Source organism: Triturus cristatus, chromosome 2_2 (genome assembly GCF_964204655.1).
Source record: "Triturus cristatus chromosome 2_2, aTriCri1.1, whole genome shotgun sequence".
NCBI classification, from domain to species: domain Eukaryota; kingdom Metazoa; phylum Chordata; class Amphibia; order Caudata; family Salamandridae; genus Triturus; species Triturus cristatus.
Window position 1 is genome coordinate 864221557 of NC_140582.1, and position 15822 is coordinate 864237378.

Consider the following 15822-nt stretch of genomic DNA (forward strand, 5'->3'; position numbering starts at 1 on the left):
AAATATTGGAACACAGACACCACCTGAGACGGAAAACAATGCATAGAGAGCGCCATTCGATGTTCTCTTAGAGATTTGATTCACAAAGCTTAAATGTAAAAAAACATGAGTTGAAATTGTCTCCTGTTGAATTCCTTTTGGAACATATTTTACATTCTTTTTTTTAATTCTTAAGGAATATAGTCATAGCTTCATAGGAGTTCAAACATATGCAAGATTTTTAGGGGCAGGCCAATTTAATAAAATGTTGTATTTGTTTTTTAATTTTCAAAGGAGAAAATATTTTACCAACCTAAGGCACAGTTTGGCCTATAATGACATTAAAATTTTGATTTTTCCCTAACCATTCCTACTCTAGAAATACACTCACATTTGCTAATGGCAGGAGTATATTTATTTGAATGTGTATCCCAGTTAAGAAACTACCTGCACATTTTGGCAAAACTCCAACTTTTACGGCTGGACACACTCAGAAGCGCCCAGAAGCCTCCTTAGTCGTAGGTTTTCGTAATATACAAACACACCATATGCAAATTCCATTAATGCCAAAAGATTATTCTAATTTAAGATTTTTCACTTTACGACCCAATTTGTGAATTGGGTCCTTATACATCAGGCATAACTGATCATCAACTAGGAGACAGTAGAACATGCAGTGTCACTCACTGCTTGACTTGAACTCCATCACTCGACTCCAAAAACACCTTCTGTCAAGATCCTCTAAAAACATTCGTAACTTTAGACGAAATAGGCTTAGGTCTGTACTCTTGAATAAATCTAATTTTTGGGGGGATTCACAAAATAAATGTTTTTGTGCATGGAAATATATGTAAATCATATAATTTCTGTATAGTTGCTTAATATTAAACAGATTATTTTTGTTAGAATTCAGGTGTAAATCCACTCCTCATTTTATTCTTCACATGGAACTATTTTGCTATGGAAATAAATCCCTTCCATTACGACCATTGTAAATATGTGGATGCTAGGAGCACATTCACGCCCAATACGCATATCTACCACAACATTTCATTCACCACTAAACCTAGGTGGACAAATTGGGTGTGAAACAGCATTGGTATTTTTTTTGTAATACTGATAAAGTGACGAATATCTACTGCTTGTAATAACCCAAGATCCCATCCCTCACCTCAAATACATGGCCTTGAAAAACTTGCCAAGTTTGGACAGATTCGATTGTCCATAACAGACAAGTTTTTTTTGTGAGGTAATTTCCAGTTCAATATTTTTATATGACAGTTTTGTCTCATAAATCAACATTAAGAAGATGTTTTCTCTCCCCATTTGCTTATTTTCAACCTCACTAACCGAAATTTCCAAAATTAAAAAAAACAAAAACCTTTGGGAGGAAAAAAAGCAAAACTTAAATGCAATACTTAAAAAAAACTTCAAATAATTTCTGTGACAAGGATCTGGGATTTCGAACCTCCAATCAAGCTTTTCACAGTCACTCACAACTACAGCTAGCAACGCAGACGCTTTGTGAATTAGGCCTTCAGCCAACAACGCGCGTTGCCTGCAAATGTCATGTGTCTGCAGCACACACAGTGTTCCCCTTTCACAGGCGAGGTTCAAGATGCACCACAGTTACAAGGGCCGTGCAGTAATGAAGTGAGGTTTCCAACTTAAAGGAAAGGAAACCTGATATATTCCATCCCCACCCCTTCCACACAAAGAGCGTCTGTGTAGAGGCTCCCAAAAGCTGCCTTCTTCCAGGGCCAGTCAAGCGTCCCGTGCAGCAACCCACTTGTTAAATAACAGCCGCGCCTCCTGTTCCAGGAACGCTGCTCTCATGGAGCCACGGTAGGTGCGCTGCGAGATACCATCAGAGCGCCTTTGTGCACAACCAAGACTTCCGCGAGAAAGACTACGTGATCAAAACAAAACCTGAAAGAAGTCTGCTTACGCTTCTCTCTCTTGTTGTGGGCATGCGTGCGCTCGGCACATGCATCTATGGACGTGACAATAACCAAGTTCTTGTGCAGTCGCAAAGCCTGCAATTTGCAAAATCACAGGGTTTGAGACCACAACATTAGTTTTGGTGATGTGCAAAGCTCCTTTTGTGAGTTGCAAAAGCCTTTCCAATCGGCAAAAGGTGTTCTGCGGATCGTTTGGAATCGCACTTAGGAGGGGCAGTGAAGGGGCCGCCCCCTTCTAGTGTCAACTGTCAGTGACACGTACCAGTCGTATGGCACTGTTAGGACTGCAAACCACTGATAAGATACAGACACCTGAGCTGGGGTGGGGTGGGATCTGAGTCACAAGGGGGAAGCTACCCCATAGGACAGCTTCCCCTTTCAGAAAGGTATTGGGGCCTCAAAGGAATTGAGGAGTGATTCTGGGGATCAATGCATGCTCCCACCGATGACCTCACAAATGGGACTTTTTTTATTTTAAAGCAGAACTTGTCCATTAAAGGGACTTCGATTGCATTTATGGTTTAAATCTTTTATTAAGTTTTCAAGTAATAATAAAAAAAAGACCCCCAGCTCCGTGAGAACAGTGCAATATGGACAACAAGTGTCGTAGGTAGTAGCATTACCAAAGTAAGATGAGCGGAGCGGGCCTGTGGGAAACGAACAATGAAAGGGAAAAAATAAAAGCAAGCAACATTAATCCAACATTACCGCCCCCCCAACCCCACCCCCCCTCGTCCACCAAAAAGAAAAAAGGAGAAGGATTAATATGGAAATCAGCGTGGTCGCGTTCGATGTCGTGAAGGATCATTATGTGTGGGTTGTGTGTCTGAAAGACGGAAGAGTCTGAGGTATCGGGGGCATGTCAGTTCTTGGAATTTCGATGTGAGAAGGGTCAAGAAAGGCTACCACATCTTTAGAAAGTCAGACCCCTTACCAGCTAATATAAGGGTTAATTTCTCCATACCTAACACCTGCCAAAGTCGTTGTAGCCATCCGTAAAGTGTTGGAGGCTGGGAAGTGTGCCAGTGTATCAGGATGTTCTGTGTAGCCGCGCCTAATGCAATGACAATCAGTCGGCTCCTCCGGGATTTGAGCGGATATGTTATGGGATTGGGTAATCCCAGGAGAATATATGCAGGAAATCTCGGGAGCTGTGTCTCGAAGTGGGTATCTACTTCATCGAGCACCTGCGACCAGTATGATTGGATACGATCGCAGTCCCAGAGGAGATGCACCAGGGTGCCAACCTCCCCACAACCCTTCCAGCAGAGGGCGCTTTGTCGTGAGTCAAATCGGTGCAGGCGTTCCGGTGTGTAATACCAATATGTGGCTACTTTAGTGAGTGTCTCAGTGAGTCCCATGTGATATGCTGAGTGCCGGGCCCTATCTTATATGCCTTCCCATTCTTTGTGGCTAAGTGTCCTTCCTAAGTCTCACTCCCAACATGCTCGGCTGGCGTTATATGTGTGCGTGTTTGATGCCAGTAACATTTTATACAGGTCCGATAAAAAAAATCAGTTCTGATGTGCGGGTGATGAGCCATTTTTCGTAGGGAGTCAGAAAGCGGTGAGCCTCAGGTTTGATGTGCGGATGAAATGCCCAGTGACGGAGCTGTAAATAGGGCAGACGTTCCGATTCAATAAGGCCATAGTCCGCCTTGAGTTGTGGGAATGGGAGAATCCCTTCCAGGTCGAAGAGGTGGCTCAGGGACCGACATGTGGTGAGGCACCAGGTGGGAAAGGCCTTAATACCATACCAGGTTGGAATTCTGGGTTATCGAATAATGGTGTGAGGGGAGAGGGATAGGTAGTCAGTTATGGGCAATGTTAGTGTGATCCCAGGCCTCCATAATCGTGCTTGTGATATATGATGCGTAGAGATTGGGTGGTCTGTGTTGTTTACGGAGGAAGGGAATGCCTTGAAGAGGCATGGCCGCTACTGCCTGATCCTGAAACAGCCAGTGTTTCTCAGATTCTTGTCGGTGTCATTCCACTAAATATCGGAGCTGGGAAGCGTAGAAGTAAAGTTGTAGATCAGGAACCCCTACACCTCCCTTCTCAAGTGGAAGGATTGCTATCGCATGTTGAAGCCGGGGCTTGTGTCCCTGCCAGATAAATTGTGCCAGGTCTGATTGGGTTTGTTGGATCCAGCCTGATGGAGGGCGAAGGGGTAGGGTCTGAAAGAGATACAGGATTTGAGGGAGGATGGTCATCTTAATAGCCACAATCCTACCTAGCCAGGATAGAGTACAGTGTTTCCACTGGCCTAGCTCCTTACGTATGTGTGAGCGAAGTATTGAATAGTTGGATTCAGCCATGGCCTGTATGGAGGGGGCTAGTTGAATTTCCAAATACGGGATCACACGGAGGTTGACCATTGTATGGGATGTTCTTCCTGGAGGTGAGCAAAAGTGTGCGGGGAGAGGGAGATGTTAAGTGCAATCGATTTATCCATGTTGATCTTGAATCCTGAAGCCTGCACGAAGCAATGCATTTCAATGAAGAGGGATTGTAGCGCGGGGATCGGGTTTGAGAGGGAGAGCAAGATGTCATCCGCGTATAAACTTATAGTGTGTACGTCTCCTCCAAACTTGATCCTAGAAATGAGGGGGTGACGCCTAATCCGTAATGCTAAGGGTTCCATGTAGAGCGCGAATAAAAGGGATGAGAGAGGGCACCCTTGCCTGGTGCCCCTGCAATAGGGAAGTGAGAAGACGTATGGCCATTAACCCGAACCGTCGCTTTGGGGAAGCGATAACAATTAAGGATCTGAGTGCGCAGTCTCTCACCGATGCCGATGTGCGTTAGGACCTGTTCCAGGTAGGGCCAATGCACCCCGTCGAACGCCTTCTCCGCGTCGATGGCCAATAGCATGTATTCCCCCTGAGTTCGAGAAGCCTTTTCGATTAGATGGAGGACCCGTTTGGTGTTGTCGCTCGTCTTTCTCTGTGGGATAAATCCTGCCTGGTCCGGCTTGACTAGTTGGGACATGTAGGGTGCTAAGCGAGCCGCCAATACGCTAGTGTAAAGTTTAATATCTATATTCAATAGGGATATTGGTCTGTATGCGCCGCAGGATGTTCCATCTTTATCAGGTTTCGGAATAACTACTATAGACGCTTCAAGCATCTCATCCGGAATAGCCCCGGTCTGTGCGAAGGAGATGAACAGGCCCGTCAGTAGAGGGGCCACCAGGCTGCAGAAAGTCTTGTAAAAAGCTGCCGAGTAGCCGTCCGGACCGGGCGACTTGCCCACTCTGAGGCGTGAAATAGCTGCTATTAATTCTTCTGTCCCAATATACCTATCTAAATAGTCAGCCTGCGCCTGAGTGCGAGAGGGTATGTGTGCTGCTGCTAGATAGTCGACACTGTGGTGGGCGTCCAACGGTTCACCTGAATATAGCTTAGCATAGAAGTCTCGAAAGACTTCAGCTATTGCAGAGACCTCTGTAGTGAGTTCGCCTCTGAGAGAGCAGATGGCCAGGACACCCTGCTTTTGCCTGGCTTCCTGCAGTTTATGGGCTAGGAGGCGACTGCACCTGTCACCACCCGTGTAGTATGAGTGACGGAGACGGAGAGCTGCAAATTCGGCCCTGTCTTGATCCAAAGCTGCGAGGTGCTTCAGCTCTATACACAATTGGTGTCAAGCCCGGGAAGCGCCAGTCCGCTCGTGTTTCTGCTCCAGTTCCGCAACCCGTTGAGAGAGGTCGGCCCGTTTGCGGCTGCGCTCCAGATTGTTGGCTGTGGATATGGCTATAAATTCCCCCCATATAACTGCCTTTAGTGCCGCCCACTGCATCGCTAAGGTGGTATCCGAGTTGGCATTAAGGACCAGGTAGGTTTTAATGGCTTTCTGGATCTGGTCTGCTATGGAGTCTTGGTGGAGAAGAGTATCGCGCAAGCGCCAGTGTCTGATGGGCTGTCGTATTGGTGGGAACTGAAAGGTGGCAATAACTGGGGAATGGTCCGATAACGAGGCCGTCAAGATCTCAGTGCTGGTCGCAAGCGCGTGTAGTGGGGAGGAACTAAGGAGATAGTCCAGTCTAGCATATGTTTTGTGCGCTCCTGAGTAAAAGGTGTAAGCACGACTGTGGGGGTGGAAGTAGCGCCAGAGATCTATAAACCCCATGTCTTGAAGGCGGGCCTTTCCAGCAGGTGAGAGTGCGCCGGTCTGGCCCGCCCTCTGGCAGGAATGGTCGTTAATGTTGTCAAAGACAAGATTTAGGTCTCCCCCCAGTAGTAGGCGCCGTTTTGTTGTAGCTGTTGCATCAGTGAGTACGTCATCAAAACATTTGTCTTGCCCCTCGTTGGGTGCGTATACAAACCCCACTATAAATGTCACCCCTCCCACAAGGAACTGATAAGTGAGCAATCTGCCTCTGATCTCGGCTTCCTTCTGTAACACTGTGCCCTGAAAGGATTGAGAAACTAATAGGGCAACTCCAGCAGACTTGGTGGGATTAGAGGAGAACACCTGTGTAGGGAAGACGCTGGATTTCATCCTATGAATACTGAATAATGAAATTCTTTATTTGGTTTTTTACAACCATAAAATATAACACTTAAAATGTTTACAATGTATGTTAAAAGACAATTTCACAATAAAAAGCATCATTATGTCTGGATATGTATAAAATGTTCCTGCTCATTAATAACCATGTTCACAAATTGATGATAAAGTGTATCATTATGTCTGGATATCTACAAGATTTTCCAACTCATTAGTAACCATATTCACAGGTTCAATGTCCGCTTTTTTTTGAAGAGTGTGTCAATCAAGGTTAGAAACTTTACCCCTTGACAAAATAAAATATTTGATGATCCCCCCCCCTCCCAGCGGGTAATAGTCTGCCTACAAGTACGAATATTGAGCTCTTTTAAAATTGGTTTTAAAAGCGTTCTTCGCGACCCATGACCCTGCTCTCAGGCAGGTCGCTCCCCGCGCCGCACAGCACCACCTGTGTGTCCGTACCCTCCAAGCCCACTGCTGCAGCTGCCAGAAGTTCGAGGCCAGTGTTAGGCAGTAGGCCCTGTGCCCGTTGAGCCGAGTTCTGCGCCTTGCTGTATTTTTCTGCCTCCTTACTGTATTGTATTTCTGCCCCATTCTGTGCTTTTATTCCGCTTCATTCGTTCTGTGCCTTGCTGTACTTTTCTGCCCCCTTACTGTATTGTATTTCTGCCCCATTCTGTGCATCTATTCCGCTGCATTCATTCTGTGCCTTGCTGTACTTTTCTGCCTCCTTACTGTATTGTATTTCTGCCTCATTCTGTGCTTTTATTCTGTTCATTCTTTCCCCCCCGTTATTCGTCTCGTCTGACCATGCCTTCTGTTGACTTTTTCCGCCCGTTTTTCCCGCCGCTGCGTCCCCGCCCCCCTGCCAGCCCATTCGCCACCCCGTTCCCGCCTCCCAGCTGCTCCTCCCTCCCACCTCCCCTTATATGGCGGCTGCTGCACAGCGAGGAGAGCTACCCTTGACCCTGCTCTCAGGCAGGTCGCTCCCCACGCCGAACAGCACCGCCTGTGTGTCCATGCCCTCCAAGCCCACTGCTGCCGCTGCCAGAAGTTCCCGGCCAGTGGTAGGCCGTAGGTCCTGTGCCCGTTGAGCCGAGTTCTGAGACTTGCTGCATTTTTCTGCCTCCTTACTGTATTGTATTTCTGCCCCATTCCGTACTTTTATTTCGCTTCATTCGTTCTGTGCCTTACTGTACTTTTCTGCCTCCCTACTGTATTGTATTTCTGTCCCATTCTGTGCTTCTATTCCGCTCCATTCATTCTGCGCCTTGCTGTACTTTTCTGCCTCCCTACTGTATTGTATTTCTGCCCCAATCTGTGCTTTTATTCTGTTCATTCTTTTCCCCCCGTTATTGGTCTCCTCTGAGCGTGCCTTCTGTTGACTGTTTCCGCCCGTTTTTCCCAGCGCTGCGTCCCCACCCCCTGCCAGCCCATTCGCCGCCACGCTCCCGCCTCCCAGATGCTCCTCCCTCCCACCTCCCCTTATATGGCGGCTGCTGCGCAGTGAGGAGAGCGACCCTTGACACTGCTCTCAGGCAGGTCGCTCCCCGCGTCGCACAGCACCACCTGTATGTCCGCGCCCTCCAAGCCCACTGCTGCCGCTGCCAGAAGTTCAAGGCCAGTGGTAGGCCGTAGGTCCTGTGCCTGTTGAGCCAAGTTCTGTGCCTTGCTGTATTTTTTCTGCCTCCTTACTGTATTGTATTTCTGCGCCATTCTGTGCTTTTATTCCGCTTCATTCGTTCTGTGCCTTGCTGTACTTTTCTGCCTCCTTACTGTATTGTATTTCTGCCCCAGTCTGTGCTTTTATTCCACTTCATTCGTTCTGTGCCTTGCTGTACTTTTCTGCCTCCCTACTGTATTGTATTTCTGCCCCAATCTGTGCTTCTATTCCGCTTCATTCGTTCTGTGCCTTGCTGTACTTTTCTGCCTCCTTACTGTATTGTATTTCTGCCAGTTTTTCCCGCCGCTGCGTCCCCGCCCCCCTGCCAGCCCATTCGCCACCCGCTCCCACCTCCCAGCTGCTCCTCCCTCCCACCTCCCCTTATATGGCGGCCGCTGAGCGGCAGCGGGCGCGCCAAAGGCAAGCCTGTCTGCGCCTGGACCACGCCCAGTGCCAGAATCCCTAGCCCCCGCGAACGCCACAACGCCCGTCTCCGCTACGACTCCAGCACCCTCCATGCACTCAACGCTGGCCGATCATGCACCTGCTGCCTGGCCGCCCCAAAGCGTACCCAAGGACCCTTCTCCTGCTGGAACTGCAGCTTCACCAGCATCCGGCCCGCCAACCCACCTACCAAAGAACCAAACTACCTCAGATGCATCCTTCTCAACACCCGCTCGGCCCGCAAACACGCCGTTGAACTCTGGGACCTACTCGACTCCAACACCCCAGATGTCGCCTTCCTGACAGCGACCTGGCTGAACCCCTCCTCGGCACCCGACATCGCCATAAGATCACCCGCAAGGACCGCACCAACGGAGTAGGAATCGCCATCGTCCACAGGCACACTCTCAAAGTCTCGACAAACACCGACGACACCCTCAGCTCCGCCGAACACCTGCACTTCCAGATCCACACCGACCCCAACACCACCCTCAGAGGAACCTTCGTCGACAGAACCCCGGACTCCGAGCACAGTTCAGCGACTCCATCGCCGACTTCGTCAGCTCACACGCCCTCGCCTCCACAGACTCCATCCTCCTCGGGACCTGAACTTCTACCTCGAGAACAAGAACGACTCCAACTCCACCACCCTGATCGCCAACCTCGGACTCAGACAACTCGTCACAACACCCACCCACTCCGCCGGCCACACGCTTGACCCCATCTTCTCCGTCTCCTTCAACCACACCACCGAACTCCACTGGACCGACCACCGCTGCATCCACTTCACCTTCCGGAAACCCACCATGCACCACCGCGCCCAACAGATTGCCTCGCCGCTGCTGGAGCAAAATCTCCGAAGACCAGCTAACCACCACCCTGAAGACCCGACCGACCCTGCCGCCGCCACCCGCAACCTCAGACAGTGGATCAACGACTGCACCAACACCCTTGGCCCACTCAAGAAACCCTCCAACAGCCACACCAGAAAGAAAGCCAGCTGGTTCACTGAAGACCTCCAGGCCTCCAAGCAAATCTGCCGAAAGCTAGAGAAAACCTGGATCCGTGATCGAACACTGGAAAGCTACGCAGCCCACAAGAATGCCACCCACAGACACCATCAAAGACCACCTAGACAACAAGGCACACAACAGCAAAGAGCACTTCACATCATGAAGGAACTCTCCAACTCCAGCTCCAACACCGACATCCCACCTTCGCAAGACCTGTGCGACTCGCTGGCCACCTTCTTCCACCGCAAGATCGCAGACATCCACGACAGCTTCACCACCACGACCGCCCTGGCAACCACTGAGAACTACGCCCCCACGACCACCACCCACACCAACCGCCTGCTCTCCTGGACCAACATCAACGACACCATCAACATCATGAACACCGTCCACACCGGATCCCCGTCAGACCCATGCCCACACCACATCTTCAACAAAGCCAGCACCACCATTGCACCACATATCCGGAAAGCCATCAACATCTCCTTCGAGACAGCAACCTTCCCAGTGAGCTGGAAGTACGCCGAGATCAACGCCTTACTCAAGAAACCCAAGGCGGACCCCAAGGACCTCAAAAACTTCCGACCCATCTCCCTGCTCCCATTCCTGGTGAAGGTCATCGAGAAGGCCGTCAACAAACAACTGACCAGCTTCCTCGAGGAGAACAGCATCCTGGACCCGTCCCAGTCTGGGTTCCGCAGCAACCACAGCACCGAAACTGCCCTCATCGCCGCCACCGATGACATCAGGACTCTGCTAGACAACGGAGAAACTGCAGCCCTCATTCTCCTGGCCCTGTCAGCCGCCTTCGACACGGTCTGCCACCGCACACTAAGAACACGCCTACATGATGCCGGGATCCAAGAGAAGGCCCTGGACTGGACCACCACCTTCTTCTCCGGCAGAACACAGAGCGTCTGCCTCCCCCTTCCACTCCGAAGCCACCAAGATCATCGGTGGCGTACCCCAGGGCACATCCCTCAGCCCAACGCTGTTCAACATCTACATGGCACTGCTCGCCCACATCGTCCGACTGCACGACCTCAACATCATCTCTTACGCCGATGACACCCAGCTGATCCTCTCCCTCACCAAGGACCCCCACACTGCCAAAACCAACCTCCACGAAGGAATGAAGGCAGTCACCGACTGGATGAGAAACAGTCGACTGAAGCTGAACTCGGACAAGACGGAGGTCCTCATCCTCGGATCCACCTCCTCGGCCTGGGACGACTCTTGGTGGCCAACCGCACTAGGGATAGCTCCTACACCCACCGACGACGCACGCAACCTAGGGGTCATCGACTCCACCCTCTTCATAACAAAGCAAGTCAACGCCATCTCTTCCTCCTGCTTCAACACCCTCTGCATGCTCCGCAGGATCTACAAGTGGATTCCCACCGAAACAGGAAGGACAGTCACCCAGGCCCTCGTCAGCAGCAGACTGGATCACGGAAACGCCCTCTACGCAGGAGCCTCGGCCAAACTCGTGAAAATGCTCCAACGCATCCAGAAAGCCTCCGAACGCCTGATCCTCGACATCCCTTGCCGCAGCCACATCACACCCTACCTGAGAGTCCTGCACTGGTTCCCCGTCAACAAGAGGATAACCTTCAAGCTCCTCACCCACGCACACAAGGCACTCCACAACATCGGACCAGCGTACCTCAACAGCCGACTCAGCTTCTACACCTCCACCCGCCAGCTCCGCCGACCACGCCCTCGCCACTGTCCCCCGCATCCGAAGCGTGCCCGGCAGCGGCAGATCATTCTCCCACCTCGCCGCCAAGACATAGAACACCCTCCCCATCTGCCTACGGCAGACCCAAGACCTACTAACCTTCAGAAGACTCCTCAAGACCTGTTTTTTCGAACAGTAGCAGCATTCCCCCTCCCCTTAGCGCCTTGAGACCCTCACGGGTAAGTAGTGCGCTTTACAAATGCTTTGATTGATTTATTAGCTGGCTGTTGGACAGTCACACATCACGTGGCATAGGGACTCCTTATGATATCCACATACTCTACAAGTTGCGTTATGATATTTCCCTTTCCAACTTGGTTGCAAATCCTTGGTTTCGTATACTCCAAACCGATACAGCATATACTTCTTTTTTAGAAACAGTCTGAAGTGAGCTGCTAGATAGTCTTGCGGTTTTAGTTTTACATAGGCATTTATCACTGTCCAAGAATGTCGTCTTGTTGCCACTATATTTCTAGTCGTCTAGGAAATATTTTTTTTTTGCTGAGCCATTGCACACTCTGTTAAACGCCACCCTCTCCATCTTACCGTCCCATGCCTCTTCAATGCCCAGTTCCACCAGAGCTACTCTTAGGTGTTCACCCCATGAATATGTTTTTTTTTTATCAAACTGGGCCATTATTTCTATCCAGCATAGATTGTTCAGGGTACCGGGTTCCGAAGAGCGAAGTTTCCAACATAATTTCACAAAAACAGATTGCCTCTGGAATTTCTGATTTTGAAGTCCAAATTCCAGGAGAATCTGTGCTGAGGACACTGCTCTAGGGAGGTTAAAAACAGCTTTATACACTTTTGTCTGTAAATCATTTAAAATTCTGGATTCCAGACCATGCCATATTTCCAATCCATAAGCCAGTGCTGGAAGTAATTGTGCTGCCATTGTTTTTAAAAGATGACTATAAGACGGGCAACTCAATTTTATTTGTAGCTGTTTATATGGGAAAATTAAAGTTTGTGCCTTTGCTCTTATTACACTTTTTTGATCCATAAAGGACATACATCGCCCTAAATTGATACCCAAATACTTGTAAGTGCCAACTTCCTCTATTTCTGTACCCTTGGCGAATCACTTACATTTTCTTTTGGGTCTTGGGCCTACTAATCGCACCACCTTTGTTTTTTTCCTATTTATCTCCTGCCCCTGACAGTCGAAGTAGTTAGTCAGGTGGACAATGACACTTTGTAAGCCAAGAGGGGTTTGGCTTAGGACCACTATATCATCTGCATATTGCAAATGCTGTATGAGGTCCTCTGACAATTTCGGGGGATGGCCATTTACTTCTGACAAATGGTTGTTTAGGTCTGCAAGGTACAAGTTAAAAAGGCTTGGTGCCAATACACACCCCTGTTTCAGGCCATTTTTTATATCGATCTTAGATGATGCTATGCTACCATCTCCCAGCTTCACCCGGGCCCAGGTTTTGCTATGGAGGGATACTATGGAGTTAATTAATTGTTGTGGTAAACCCCATCCTTCCAATTTTGTCCATAGTCGTTCACGTGGGACTCGGTCAAAAGCAGATTTTAAATCTATATAACATACAAATAGACCTGATTTCTTTAAAATTGCTTTTTCACGAAGGAGTGCAATAGCTGCCAAGTTTGTGCTTGTACCCATTCCTTGCCTAAAACCGGTTTGATATTTGGGAATTATACCTTTCTCCTTCATCCATTCCTGTAGATGTAGTATTAGACAGGAAGCATAAAGTTTTGCATCAACATTCGTCAGGGCTATGAGCTTGTAATTACTAGGATCATTGCGATTACCATTTTTATATCTAGGATGAAATATGCTCCCTCTCCAAGAATTGATGATCTTGTTTTGTGAATACAAATAATTAAAGAGTGGAGTGAGAAAATGTGCCCAAAATTCCGCAACGTGTTTGAAGATTGTGTTTGGAAGCTCATTAGGCTCTGCAGCTCCCTCCGTTTTCAATTTTTTTATTACTTCTTTTAGTCGGTTGTTGTCAAATAAGATGTTTAAGCCATTATGATTTGGTTCCTGTGATCTGACTTCAAATTGAACCTTATCGTGGTGGACTAAGATTTCTTCTTGTTGTGCTATTTTCCAGGAAGTGGGGTCGATGTCAAATTTTGTATGCTTTTCCTCCTGCAGGATGTCCGGCCCAGGTTCCAGTTTCATTAACATTTCATGGTTTGTATTGTTGTATACATATTGTATATGTTGTTCCCAAATCTTCTCACTTATTCCTGCTTTTTGAGAGATTCCTGTTCCCTTAGTTAACTTGTTTATTATGCCCCAGAATTCACAACTGTTAGGCTGTTTACTGGCCCAGAGTAATTTTTCCCAGAGCTTTTCCATATCTTCCTTTTTTGCCACTCTACACCTCTCCCTAAAATTCTTCCTCATGTCTCTAATATTGTTGTTTCATCCTATGGTGATGCTTGGGGAGGGGGTGAGTCTCCTGTAGGAGGCATATGTCAGCGTTGGAGTGCTCCAGATAGTGAAGGACAGTTCTACGCTTGACAGGGTTGTTCAAACCTCGAACGTTTAGGGTAAGAATTTTGAGAGAGTTATGTGGCATCTAAGTTTCGGAAAGGATGAATGCTGTGGCTCAGGAAATATTTCCTAACGGGTGAGGAGGCGCAGGGGGGAGAGGACCATAGTCCGGTTTCGTACATCTGCGGCACAGTGAGAGGGGGTGGACGAGGGAACCCAAACCCGAAAACCTCAAAAACCCTCCAAAAACAAAGTTCCAAAGTAGAGCAAAATGTACAACGTTTAGGAAAAATAGTGTTAGAAAAAATAGTCTGTCATCTCGGGATGACCAGAGGTACAACAGAGTGGGGTCCATGGTCTGACCAAGTATGGGGTCTCAGCCCCACCCGCCGCCCGCCCAACATCAAAGGGAGAAAATGCAAAGAAATCAGTGACCCCCTGTCTATTTACTTGCCGCCAGAACCTGCTCCGGCCAAGGCGTCCGATGCAGAGGTAAGGGCTACTTGTTGACTCCTGGCAATTTCAGGCTTGTTCGGTTTCTGGATGCGCCTCCGTTGGCCCTGTCGCTGCCACCCTGATGGGGTGATCTCGGGCCCAGAGGTGGTGCTATGCTGGCTGTCTTCATCACATGGTGCGGTGAGGCCAAGGAGCCGGCAAGATTCCGTGAGTGAGCAAAGTTAGTGGAGTTTGCCATTACGACGGAATATGAGTCTAAAGGGATGGCTACAGGAATATGGAATTCCTTGCTGGCGAAGGTGCTCAGTCACAGGGCGGAATTGCCAGCGGCGCTGAAGTGTGATCAGGGCCAGATCTTGGAAAAACACCAGAGATTGTCCCTGGAGAGGGATGGAGTGAAGAGATCTCGCCTTGGCAAGGGGGACCTCTTTGGTTCTGAAGTCCTGAACACACACGAGAATGTCTGCCGGAGGAGCGTTGTTTGCCCGGGGTGGTCCGACCCTGTGTGCTCGGTCTAATATGATCTCAGCTTCGTGGGGGTCCCCCAGGATATGGTGGAACAGGCTGTTGGCGAAAGCAAACAAGTCTCTGGTGTCCTCTGTAGCCTTCACTCCCCAGATCCGGATGTTGTGTCTGCGTGACCTGTTTTCCAAATCTTCCAGGTGAGTTTGGATATCAACATGTTGGTCTTGCAGTCGGATCACCTCTTGTTGAAGCACAGTTGACTCAGACACTGCGGTGTCGCTCTTTTCTTCCAGGGCAGCCACCCGTTCCACCATGTCATCCACGTCCCTGCGAATCTCTTTGATCTCGCAGTGAGGTATTTTTTGCAGGTCTTCTCTGAGAGTTAGGAAGAGGGACTCCAGGAATGCCTTCGTGATGGGCTCATCTCCAGTGTGGACAGTCTGTGTCGAGGTCCTGGCGTCGGGGGCAGCGCTCGCCATATTGGGGTTGGATTGTGAGCATCCAAAGATGTCCTTCAGTGGCTTCAGCTTCTTCGTCCTGGAAGAAGACATGCTCAGTTGGCACCCCTAGATGAATCGTTGGTTGATTGGGATATGGGCGCCGGAGAAATCGCAGCTGTAGGGAACACAGGCCAGGGGGTGCTGGTGCACAGGGCTACGGGGAGCGCTAGGTGAGTAGTGCACACCCTTGTGTCACTTCTGTGGAACAGCGTGGAGCCCCGCTGCTGAGGACCGTGGAGGCATTGTGAAGGCAAAGGCAGGTGGATGCATCAGGCCCCGGTGGGGGGGGGGGCAACAGGTTGCTTCGCCGATCTATATAACTGCGTGCGATCCGTCACTGGCGTGTGCTGCAGCTACGCCGTAGTGCAGGGTTTAGGTCCCGCACTGTCAGGCCGGGCCTCCAGACGATATCACACCGGGACAGAGTCTCCCAGGTAGGCCGCAGCCCCCGTGCGTCTCCCCTGGGGTCCGCACACCCAGTCCTCCAACCACGGTGCGCCCAGTGCTCTCTGGTAGGCAGGGGTGTTCCTCTCCCCAGGTCGTGTGGCTCCCCCCGGCTCAACTGCAGGGTGCGCGCTCTTACCGGGTGTCCACATGGGGGTAAAAGTCTCAC

General features: G+C 49.5%; 1 protein-coding gene across 9 annotated transcripts in view; it reads right to left on the reverse strand.

Moving 5' to 3' along the window:
• TBC1D1 (TBC1 domain family member 1) overlaps positions 1-15822 on the reverse strand; it is a 933361-nt gene that overhangs the window by 84213 nt on the left and 833326 nt on the right. The window lies entirely within an intron of this gene.